The 13,353-nt window shown below is 37.4% G+C and overlaps 1 pseudogene; it reads left to right on the top strand.

Moving 5' to 3' along the window:
- The first annotated feature begins 8,643 nt into the window (after nt 1–8,643).
- LOC123595042 lies at nt 8,644–10,131 on the top strand (annotated as a pseudogene).
- The last annotated feature ends 3,222 nt before the right edge of the window (nt 10,132–13,353 follow it).

Here is a 13,353-nt window from a genome sequence, read left to right as displayed (position 1 = left end):
GGCATTCATGACACAAGAAAGAATAACCACAAAAATTAAAATACATAAATAATTTTATAAATAAATATGAGTTTCAATATGTTGATATTCAATAGATGAGTTGAATAATGGAACAGACACACAAGAACAGAGAATTAATAAGCTGGACAATTTGGCTAAGCAATTCTCAATGCAGCACAAATGAATGAAAAGATGAAAGGTAGTTTTAAAAGGTTAAGTTAATAAACACATAGATTGCAGAAGGGCCAGAATCCACCTAATAGTAGTTCAAAAAGAGTAATACCTAATTTAATCTAATACAGAGAAACTTGCACCCAACAAAGATTGGACATTCTTTCAAATGCACATAGAACATTATTAAAAATAGAGCACAAGGAAATAGCAAAAAAAATTAAGGAATAAAAATTATAAAGACCATGTTGTCTCACAAAAATGCAATAAAATTAGAAATCAAAAAAATACCTTCAATTGTAGAAAATATATTTGGAAAACAAATGTATCTACTACTACAAATTAATTGATTAAAGAAAAGATAACATAATAAAAGTTATGAGATATTTACAATAAAATGACAAAATACTATACTGAATTGTGGGAATTCAGAAGGAAGGACAAATAATATAAGTTTTAAGAGAATGATTGACAGTATTCATAAATATTTTAAATATTGGATATAACAGAAGAATGAGTCAAATATAAGTAGGATCTAAGAGCTAGATGTTTTGAAAAACTAGTGGGACATTTTAGTGAGGCCGGAAGGAGAAAATTTTCAAGACGGAAACTACATTTTGGCAGAAAACCTCGGAAAAGTTAACAGTTGATGGTATGTGCATTAATAACACCTCTGAGATGAAGAATGTATAAAGAAGAGCAAAAGATCAAAGACTGAAAGAACCTTTAGTAATCCCCGTATTTTGATGATGACAGGAGTAAAAGGCCATTAGGTCTAAAACAAAAATGTTTAGATAAGAAGGAAAACTCAATGCACCAAATGTCATTAAATTCAAAATATGAGATAATTTCAAGGAGTGGGAAATAATTAACCATGACTAATTCAGTAGAGAAGTTAGTAATAAATGGAATAGAGAAAAACCAGTTGGATTTAGCAAGATTTTCACAGCCAACTTTCTTTTTTTATATGAAATTTATTATCAAATTGGTTTCCATACAACACCCAGTGCTCACCCCAACAGATGCCCTCCTCAATGCCCATCATCCATCCCCTCCCTCCCAACCCCCATCAACCCTCAGTTTATTGTCAGTCTTTAAGAATCTATTATGGTTTGGCTCCCTTCCTCTCTTTTTTTTCCTTCCCCACCCCCATTGTCTTCTGTTCGGTTTCTTAAGATCCACATATGGTAAACTTTCAAGAAAGCAATACAAGAAGAATAGTCATGGAAAATGCCTGATAAATTAAATTATTTAAGAACAACATGAATATGTCATGTTCTAGAGATGTTTATCAGTAAATTTATTTATTGTAATCACTTCTTTTGATGATAGGCCCTATTGTAGAAGGTGAGGTGTTGGATAAGCAAGTTAAGTCAAGAATTATGGTTTATCCATTAATACTCCTTTCTGCTTTTTTCTATCTTGTTAATGCTTGTTAATGTTTTAAGATTTGATCACAAAAGGTATGTAAAGCTCATAAAACTTTAGGAGGATTTCATCCGTACATATATAATAGTTACTGTTTTGGTTCACAAGGCAGATAATTATGTCATATCTGATTATAAGTCTGTAATTATAAGTTAGGCTTCATTGGTAGCCACATTAATTCTGCTGATTGAACATGAAATACTCCTTCAGTGGTAAAAAGCTAGTGTGGCTTCTAAAATGTTGTGTTCCTCTTGCTTCCAGAGACATGTCTAGTAAGAAATTGCTACAGGGTGCCTGGGTGTCTCAATCAGTTAAGTGGTCAACCCTTGATTTCAGCTCAGGTCATAATCTCATGATCTTGAGATCAAATCCTGCATTGGGCTCTTCAATGAGCATGAAGTACATTTATGATTCTCTCTCTCCCTCTCCCTCTGCCCCTCCCCAGCTTGTGCTCTCTCTCTCTCTGTCTCTCTCAAAGAAGAAGAAGAAGAAGAAGAAGAAGAAGAAGAAGAAGAAGGAGAAGTTGCTATGGCTGAGGTCAAAGAGGTTGCTCCTTGGGTTCTCTTATAGGATTTTGATGGTTTTCTGTCTCATATTTAGATATTTCATCCATTTTGAATTAATTTTTGTGTATGGTGCAAGATCACCAAGGAGGAGAAGGAACTGCGGCTGAAGCTGCGGCCGCTCTACCAGTTCATGTCGTGCAAGGAGTTCGACGACCTGTTCGAGAACATGCACAAGGAGAAGATGCTGCGGGCCAAGATCCGCGAGCTGCAGCGCTACCGGCGCAACGGCATCACGAAGATGGAAGAGTCGGCCGAGTACGAGGCGGCGCGGCACAAGCGTGAGAAGCGAAGGAGAACAAGAACGCGGCGGGCGCCCGGCGGGGCAGGGAGGACGGCAAGGACGGCGAGTTTGCGGCCATCGAGAACCTGCCCGGCTTCGAGCTCCTGTCCGACCGCGAGAAGGTGCTCTGCAGCTCCCTGAACCTGAGCCCCGCGCGCTACGTGACCGTGAAGACGATCATCAAAGACCACCTGCAGAAGCGACAGGGGATTCCCTCCAAAAGTCGCCTGCCTAGCTATTTGGACAAAGTGCTAAAGAAAAGGATTTTAAATTTCCTCACGGAAAGTGGTTGGATCTCCAGGGACGCCTCCTGAAGCGGCAGCGTGGAGAGTCGGGCGCGGCTCCGGGAGCCAGGAGGGCCGGAGGTGAGGGTGGGGGAAGGAAACGCTTTTCCCCCCACCCGTTGTTGCTCTTTTTTAAGCAAATTGAGTTCCTTTCTTTTAGGCTATAAATCCTTTTCGTGGTCCTCTGGAAAAAAAAAAAAAAGTTTCATTCTTCTGCATGTCACTGCCCAATTTTCCCCATGCTATTTGTTGAAGAGACTATCTTTTTCTCATTGGATATTCTTTCCTGCTTTGTCAAAGATTAGATGACCATATAGCTGTGCATCGATTTCTGGGTTGTCTATTCAGTTAGATTGTTCTATGTGTCTGTTTTTGTGTCATTACCATACTTTCTCAATGATTACAGCTTTGTAGCACAAGTTGATGTCTGGAATTGTGATGCCTTCCACTTTCCTTTTATTTTTCAACATTGATTTGGCTATTCAGGGTCGTTTCTGGTTCCATAAAAAATTTAGAATTGCTTGTTCTAGCTATGCAAAAAATACTGATGTTATCTTTATAAGAGTTGCATTGAATGTGTATATTGCCTTGGATACTATAGATATTATAACAGTATATGTTCTCCAAATCCAAGAGCATTTCCGTGTTTTTTCAATGTTTTCTTTTCTTTTGTCTTTTTCAATTTCTTTCATAATTGTTTGGCAACCTACAGAATAGAAAAAAAAATATTTGCTAATATCTGACATATCAGATAAAGGGTTAGTATCCAGAATCTATAAAGAATCTATCAAAATCAACACCCAAAAGACAAACAACCCAATTAAGAAATTGGCAGAAGACATGAAGAAACACTTCTCCTAAAACATACAAATGGCTAACAGACACATGAAAAAATGGTCAACATCACTCATCATCAGGGAAATACAAATCAAAACCATAATTAGATACCACCTCACATCTGTCAGAATGGACAAAATTAACAACTTAGGAACCAACATATGTTGGTGAGGATGCAGAGAAAGGGAAACTCTTTTGTGTTGCTGATGGAAAGGCAAACTGGTGCAGCCACTCTGGAAAACAGTGTTAAAGAAAGTTAAAGATAGAACTTTAACTCAGAAAGTGAAAGATAGAACTACCCTATGGCCCAGCAATTTCACTACTAGGTGTTTATCCAAAGGATACAAAATACTGATTTGAAAGGGCACATGTACCCTAATGTTTGTAGCAGCACTATCAACAATAGCCAAATTATGAAAAGAGCCCAAATACCCATCGACCGAGGAATGGATAAGGAAGATGTAGTGTATATATACAATGAGATATTACTTGCCAATCAAAAAGAAAGAAATCTTGCCATTTGAAACAACGTGGATGGAACTAGAGTGTCTTATGCTAAGCAAAATGTCACTCAGAGAAAGAAAAATACTGCATGATTTCACTCATATGTGGAATTTAAGAAACAAAACAGATGAGAATAGAAGAAGGGAAGAAAAAATAAGATAAAAACAGAGAGGGGGCAAATCATAAGAGACTCTTAACTATAGAAAACAAACTGAGGGTTGCTGGAGGGGAGGTGGATGGGCTAAATGGGTGATGAACATTAAGGAGGGCATTTGTTGTGATGAACCCTGGGGGTTATATGTAAGTGATAAATCACTAAATTCTACTCCTGAAACCAATACTACACTAACTTGAATTTAAATAAAATCTTGGAAAGAAAAAAATTGAAAAATTAGAATGTTGCCTGTATATAAGAATAATGTGACTCCCTTATAATTCAAAAAATACATGGTGCCTGGGTAGTTCCAAGTTAATAAACCAGATATTTTCTGAAATCCATGTGTGATCCACAAGTACATTAAATTGTATACATGTGTAATAGTAAAATAAAAAAAAACATGGGAGAAGATAATGGGAACCAATGCTAGTAATTAAACAGAAAAATCTAAGAAACTTAAAAATAAGAATTTTATTAATATTTATTCATATATAAATCCTAGCTGTTTTAAAAGGAAAAGGTGATTATTATAGTAGAATAGAGAAATCTGAAATTATTTTATCCAGATTTTAAAGCATTGTCTTGGAAATTACAAAGATTCTGGAAGTTGGTGATAATTTTGAATTGTTAATTTCAGTTTAAAACTCAATGTTTTGTTTTTCCTTCAGATGGGAGTATAATTTTAACTATTCATATTGTTTATAATTACAGTTAGGGTCTTTTTTGAATCATAATTAATAGGGGCACTTATGAAATACATATCATTTGTCAAGCACTGTGCTAGGTATTTTTTATAATAGTCTCCTTTAATCTTCACAATTATTCAATGAAGGGAGTCTTAGTTTACTAATTTTTTATATGAGGATACTAAAACTGAAAGACAGGTTAAGTAACTTGTCCAAGGGTACCCAATAGTGAAAAGCAGAGCTAAGAGTTATATAACCTAAACCATCTGACTACAAAACCTGTGTTCCATTCTCTGTACTAATCTGTCACAAACATAATGAAAATAAGGAGAGAGACAATTTTAGAATGAAGGGAAAGGATTTAAACAAATCCAGCTAATTATGTAATAGTTAGAAATTGCTGACGGGTGCCTGGGTTGCTCAGTGGGTTGAGCATCCAACTCAATTTCAGCTCAGGTCACAATCAGGCGGTGTATACGATGGAGCCCCCCATCAAGCTCTGGGCTGTCAGTGAGGAGCCTGCTTGAGATTCTTTCTCTCCCTCTCTCTCTGCCCCTCCCCCACTTGCATTCTCTCTAGCTCTCAAAATAAATAAATACACATTAAAAAGAAGAGAAATTGCCTGAGATAGACTAACTAGGCAAAAGCCCAAGGTGTGCATGCGTGTGTGTGTGTGTGTGTGTGTGTGTGTGTGTGTGATTGATCACTTTGAAGTGGGAAATTTTTAATCAGATACTTCCAAGGTTGGTTCAAGTGGGCTCAAGAGTATGGAAATGAGAGTGGCATGGGATATGAGAAACGAAGCAATATATAACTTCACAACTTGGTGAGGACCAATTCAATTTCTTTTAGTTTAAATGCAGCATCTTTCAGAAAAAGTGACTTTATACCTACCAGAGGTGACACTGATATTATGTTCCTATAGTTATTCCTGTAGCTTTTAACTCAGCATAAGGCCAGACTATAAGATTTTCTAGTTGTGTAATTCTTTCTCAAGGAACTGAGTGCTCCCAGCAGCCATTTTCTTTTTAATAACATAAGATTAATGGGAGACAAGAGAGGAGGTGCAAATAGAATTATACATGTTTTACACATGTAAAACTTGAAATACAATATGTCAGACTTCTGAATAAGGGGGCATATTGTTCTCTGAGTCAAGAATAGACTAAATTAGTAACTGGAATTTTCTTTCTTTCTTTCTTTCTTTCTTTCTTTCTTTCTTTCTCTCTAGAAATAATAACAAAGTTTTTTCAGGGTGGGTTTCATAGAAATTCCTTTTAAATACTTTCTTTTTTTATTTGTTTACAATTTTTTAATGTTTATTTTTGAGACACAGAGTGAGACAGATCACGAGGGGGGAGGGGCAGAGAGAGAGAGAGGGAGACCCAGAATCTGAAGCAGGCGCCAGGCTCTGAGCTGTCAGCACAGAGCCCCACACGGGATGGAGTAAATGATGGCTATTAACAAACATTGCTCATAATCATTCTATTTCCTTTTAATGATTATTTCTGTTATTTGACAACTCTATGTGTACAGAGATGAAAACTAAATTAATCAAAGAATCTAATATAGTATATTGTGTCATATAGGTATTCATAATTTGTGCTTATGAAGTACCTAACAGTGAGTCAATAATTGCCATAAGTGGCTGATAGTGATATCACTCATTGATTTATTCATTAACCTGCCAGTGGAGTGTAGGATAAATAGAACAGGCTACATTTATCCATTCATTTATCTCTTAGACATAACTAGAAAGTAAATTATTAGTGACACAAGTTATACAGAAAGGGGTAAAATGTTATCTAGTTTAAAAGTATGTATATTCAGTAGTGCTAATGCACAAAATGGTTTATCTAATAAAACTAACTAAAGATGGCTGTGACTCCTCCCTTATCTCATCATGTGGATGGTTCTAAAATTTGTGATTGTTCTTTGTTTAGAGAAAAGCTATGGATGTCTCCCATGATAAAAATCCTTTATACTTCAATATTTTACAGTTTTTTCAAAGTAATTTCATATCCATTATTTAACTTGATCCTCACAATAATGCTATAAAATAGGTAGAACATATATCACAGTGCACTGAATGCTCTGGGGCACCAGAGCAAACTCACAGGGGTACCATGGGATAATTTAAATTTTCAAGGGAAACAGTAATATTCAACACTGAGGTAATTCACAGTGTCAACATTTAATATCAATACATTATTTTTGATGATCATATCATTAGAAGTTGGGTTTATGGCAATTGTGATAAAAAAGCAAGTACTGTATGAAATTTAATGTGGAATAGGTAATGAGAATGGTGGTGTAAAATCTAATTCCAGGGCTTAAGAAATTGTAATAGTCAGACTCATTTTACTAGCAAGCAATTATTGTTGTATACAAATGAAATATAAATATTGGTTTTTATTTCCATTCATGCATATTGTTTTTTAAAGGTTTATGTATTTATTTTTGAGAGAGAGAGGAGGTGGGACACAGAGAAAGAGAGAGAATCCTAAGCAGGCTCTGCACTGTCAACACACAGCTGGATGCAGGGTTTGAACTCATGAGCCACAAGATCATAACCTGAACCAAAATCAATAGTTGGGTACTTAACAGACTGAACCACACAGGTTCTCATTTGTATGCTGTTTTTTCCCCCAATAGAGCTAACTTATTAGGGTATATAGTATGTTGCTTAGACCTAATTACTTCGTAAACAGGACTATTAGATGTTTCTGTTGGTCTAAGAGTACCATGACAAAATTACTAACACACTGAGGTGCCATGAACTGAGAAAGTTTGGGAAACTCCATTATTAATGAAGGACTTTTCTCAGAATCACAGATGAAACTAGGCCATCATTATGACTTTATGAAAGTGAAGCACAGGGTGCTGGGTGGTAAGCCCAGGTTCAACAACAGACACAAGACATTGAAACAGAGAAATCTGTTCCTCATAAGTCCTGGAGAAAGTACATGGCACAACTCAAGGGACAGAGAGATCGGTGCAGGGTACAGACAAAAAAAAGGGCAAGACCTGGGGAACATGCTTTTATTAGAGTCTGTGGGTGGACTGTTTTGGGTTTCCTGGGCTAGAGCAGATTGGTCAGTTCATACTAAAAAGTGGAGCTTTATTAAGCCCAATGAAGGTCTTATCTAGGGGTCACATAAGGCATAAAAGCACTGGAGGTTGAAGGTACTTGATGACAAGTGTTGTTGGCAAAGTCATTTCAGGAACTCACATTTGCTTGTGACTGTGGGCTGCTCTCTAGGTCATGCACTTATATGATGTGGCTAGTGTCGATTTAAAGTCCTTGAATCCTTCAGGCTGCTTGATCTAACAAAATGGAGGCTGAGGTAGCAATACCATGGAATAGCTTAACTAAACTATTGACATTCCTTATATTTTGATTACACGCTAATATTCCTGCGTTTATATTATGCTGGCTCTCCTTTGTCCACACATGATGACATCTTGTTTTTATTCTATTTTCCCTCACTCACTAAGATGTCAGGTGTCTGCTTTTGCAGTTTTCATTAATGTATTAGAGACTGATAAAGATAGAGATAGTCCATAAATGATGCAAAGATGAAAAATAGGTGCATTTATGTCCATGTATATTGTTTTGCTTAGTGTGTTAAAGCTACTTAGAATATAAAAATAGAATAGGTCTCCACCTAAAAGCAGCTTCTCAGCTTCTTCTAGAACCCCTGTCAGGTTAAGCTTACTCATTTCCACTCCAGCCTTCACCATGTCCATCATGGTGACCCAGAGGTCTTACAGAGTGTCCACTTTCAGCCCCCAGGCTTTCAGAAGCCACTCATACATGAGCATGCCTGGTTCCTGCATAAACTCCATGACCTTATCACAATTGGGAAGTAGAAGCAACTTCAGGGGTAGCCTGGATGCCAGCATGAATTATTTTCAGGGGCTATGGCAGGGCTGGAAGTATGGAAAACATCACAGCTATCTCAGGGAACCAAAGGCTGCTGAGCCCCATTAAGCTGGAAGTGGGCCCCAACCTCCAGGTTGTGCACACCTAGGAGAAGGAGCATATCAAGACCCTGGACAAGTTTTCCTACTTTGTTGACAAGATGTGGCAGCTGGAGTAGCAGAAAAACATTCTGGAAACCAAGTGTAGCCTCCTTCAGCAGCAAGAAACAGCTCAGAACAACATGAACAATATGTTTGAAAGCTACATCAACAACCTTTGGTGGCAGCTGGATACACTGAGCCAGGAGAAGCTGAAGCTGGAGGTGGAGTTTGACAACATGCAAGGGCTGGTGGAGAACTTCAAGAATAAGTAGGAGAAGGAGATCAAAGAGTATGAAGACATGGAGAATGACTTTGTCCTCACCAAGAAGGATGTAGACAAATCTTACATGAATAAGGTAGAGCTGGAATCCTACCTGGGAGGGCCGACCAAGGAGATCAGCTTCTTAAGACAGCTTTATGAAAAGGAGATCTGTGAGCTGCAGTCCCAGATCTTGGACATGTTCATATTACTGTACATGGACAGCAGCTGCTCCTTAGACCTGGACAGCATCATCACTGGGATCAAGCACCAGTAAAAGGAGATTGCCAACCACAGCTAGGTTGAGGCTGAGACCATGTACGAGATCTAATATAAGGAGCTGCAGACATTGACTGGGGAGAACAGGTATGACCTCTGTCACAGGAAGATGGAGATTTCCGAGATGAACTGGAACATCCATCTGCTGACTCCAGGCTGAGATTGAGGGCCTCCAAGGCCAGAGGTCTTCCATGAAGGTCACCATCACTGATGCTGATCATCGCAGGGAGCTAGCCGTTAAGGACACCAATGTCAAGCTAGAGAAGCTGGAGGCCTCCCTGCAGTGAGTCAAGCAAGACATAGCATCACAGATGTGCTAGCACCAGGGGTTCATGAGCATAAAGCTGGCCCTGTGCATCAAGATTGACATATACCACAAATTTGTTGAGCGTAGGGAAAGCCAGCTGGCATCTAAAATGCAGAAAATGAGTGTTGATACTAAGACCACCACTACTCAGGCCGAGTTTGGCCTTTGGGAGCCTCACAAGCCCTGGACTCAACTATAGCCTGAGCTCCTTCCATTTCAGCTTCAGCTCTGGTGGGGGCTCCAGTTCCTTCAGCCATTTCAGTTCCTCCAGGGCTGTGGTTGTGAAGAAGATCAAAACCCATGATGGGAAGCTGGTGTCCAAATCGTTTGATATCCTGACAAAGTGAACAACTACAGTGGTCTCCCAGCCTCTCTATTTCTGTGGCTGACATAGAGCCTTTGGGGGAGGTATTTGTGCAAGGGAATGTCAGGAACAGGAGACTTGCCTGAGGCTCAACCCCAGTCCTCAGCCTACCCTTGTGGGGAGTCTATTGCCCTGGGTTCTCCCTCTTCCCCATGCCTCCAAATAAAAACCAATTCAAGTGTCTTTTTCCAAATAAAGTCACAGATGGCTCTTCCAATCCCTTCCCCCATCAAAGTAATAGAATAAGCACAAAGTACAAAAGTTCAATAACTTTCTTATATTTTTGTAACAAAACAAGGACAGTTTCAGGAGTGGTGGTAAGAACACAAAGGATTATATAAGCAGTTGCACACAGACTTCAAGAACTTGATGATTTAGTACCATCAGTGTTAAAAAAAACATTAAATTAAATGAAATAACATGACATTTTATGCTTCCTTGCAGGAATGTCTTTGTCTTAAGTGAAGATACACTAAAATTTATTCTACAGAAAACACACAACAAAATTTAGTTGATTTATTTCAAAACCAATATTAATGAAATAATGAATCAATGAATTCTTTATCATTGCTTAGATCAAATTAATGTGTTCACTGAAGTTTTGTTTTTTCAACTGATTTTTGGTATCTCTAAGAACAGACTCTGTAGTTTGACATCATTATATTCCAATGAAATATTTTCCTCCAGATAGAAGTATTTCAATAAATTGCCATCTAAAATAAAATTCAAGGAAGCTGACCAATCATTTCATGAGCAAATGTGACATAAAAGAAAAAAATGTGTTTTAAGAGAGAAACTAATATTATCTATTTTAACTTGGGCTTTCACGGGTCTGTTTATTGCATTTTTAGTTTCTAAAAATCCAATAATTAAACCATGAGTTTATTTGACATATGCACTCATCCCCCAGTTGGGCTTTTTTTCTGCTGTTAACTCTAAGATAGAACCAAACACAACTAACTCCAAATAATCTGAAAAAGAATTGCAAAATAAACTTGAAAGATCCCTTCCAGGTTCATTTAGCTAACACCAGTCTATAATTGACAGTTGTCTAGTACAATATTCTGCTGATACTGTGATTGTTAACTACAGGAATGAACGTTAAAAATGGTGGTCAGTAACACACCTGAAATGTTTAATTTTAACCTTCATAAAGCCATGACCTTCATTTCCTTCCATCGAGAGTGAAGAATTCAGTATTTTACTATTGTTTTTTTTCTCCCTATAGCCCAAGCTACCACAACTGATGACTGACAAGCCTACGAGTATTTACTTTTATATAACTTTTATAGCTGCACCAGTACACTGTAATTTAGGACTTTCTAAACATTTAAATACAAAATTTTATAGCTTAAGCACCACCAGGCCGTGGAAACTCCACAGTAATCTGGCAAAACAGTTGTTAGAAGTAAAGGAAATTAAAAAAAAGAAATAAAGGAAATTCTCAATGAAATGAGCACTACAGTATATTCTTAATATGCTGTTTTCAAATGTGTACAAATCTTTGTGGATTGATTGTTCATTTGATGAAATCCTTCACATGTTGATTTTTCATTTGACTAAATTTTTTAGATGCTGTGTGGGAGAATTTACTCTGTGCTAAAATAGAGTTTTGAAAGATTAAAAAAAAGCAGCATGATTCAACATAAACAATTTTCATAGAGCTTACTGGGAATGACTAATGGGATAAAGTGAGGCTAAACCACATAGGCTTTTGTCATTTGGTGCTGCCATAAACAGTACTAGTCACAATAAAAACTAAATGTTATTTCATTGTATAAAATAGAATTTAGATGCTAAATGCTTAACTTTTGTATTATTCACAAAACACTTGGATTTAGCTCTTCTTTGGAGGATAAACAGGCTTACAATGGCGATACTGATTTTAATGGTTGACTTTGGAGGTAATTCACTTTAAATGGAATCTAGATTTAGGAAAAAGACAATAGACATTATTACTATTTTAAAATTTATGGATGTGGTCAACAAAACTCAAGCTTTTTTTGCTTTTTCTATAATCTATATCATACATAAAGTTAATAATTGTAAAAGAAAACAATGCAAGTCATGTGTGGTGAATCATTATGTTTGAGATTACATTTTAGTTATTTATTTTTAATGGTTATTTTAATTTTGAGAGAGAGTGAAAGAGACAGAGCGCAAGTGGGGGAGGGGAAGAGAGAGGGGAGACACAGCCTGAAGCAGGCTCCAGCCTCTGGGCTGTCAGCCCAGAGCCCGACACAGGGCTCAAACTCACAAATACGATATCATGACCAGAGCTGAAGTTGGATGCTTAAGTAAGTGAGCCACCCAGGTGCTCCTGAGATTCCATTTTAAAATATGGCTAGGTCAGTGCATTTACCTGTTTCTTTTAATGGTTCTAATCATAACATTGGAATTTTAGCATTTAGAAGCATACTGCTTCCAAATAATAAATAAATAAATAAATAAATAGCTGCCTTCACAGTGTACCTGATATGTCTAATCACCAACTGATATTAGTTTATTTTTACAAAGATGGAAAATATAATAAGCTCCCACATTGTCCAAATTGTGGTTCACATAAAGGAACTTCTCTTCAGACTTAAAAATAAATATTGTGAGATCCTAAGCATGGTTGTGTTGGGTTATGACACTATCCTTTCCACAAACTGTTTTGTCTCTGTCAGAGGCACCAAAAATTTTTGTAAGAAAGTACAGTAGATATTTTCCATTATGTCATAGTTAAGTAATTAGAAATATCTCTTGGTGTGCCTGGGTGGCTCAGTCAGTTGAGTGTCTGACTATTGATTTTGGCTCAGGTCAAGATCTCATGGTCATGAGATCAAGCCCCATGTCAGGGTCCACTATGGGTGTGGAGCTTGCTTAAGATTCTATCTCTTCTTCTCCCTTTTCCCCTCCCCTGCTTTCTCTCTCTCTCAAAAAAAAAAAAAGAACTCTCAAAAATCTTCAAAGTCTTTTAGAAATTCCTATGGTCCACCATCTATTATTGTATCTAAGCTCTTCCCAAGGCTTTTTAAACTTTATATGAATTTAATAGAATCCTAGTGATTTAAGAGAATTTAACACTTCATTTTGGGGTGCCTGGGTGGCTCAGTCGGTTAAGCATCCATCTTCATCTCAGTTCATGATCTCACGGTTTGTGGGTTCAAGCCCCACGTTGGGTTCTGGGCTGACAGCTCGGAACCTGGAACCTGCTTTGGAT

The sequence above is a fragment of the Leopardus geoffroyi genome, chromosome X, assembly GCF_018350155.1.
Source record: "Leopardus geoffroyi isolate Oge1 chromosome X, O.geoffroyi_Oge1_pat1.0, whole genome shotgun sequence".
NCBI lineage: Eukaryota > Metazoa > Chordata > Mammalia > Carnivora > Felidae > Leopardus > Leopardus geoffroyi.
Note: the sequence above shows the minus strand (reverse complement) of the source record. Positions and strands in the feature narration are given on the sequence as shown.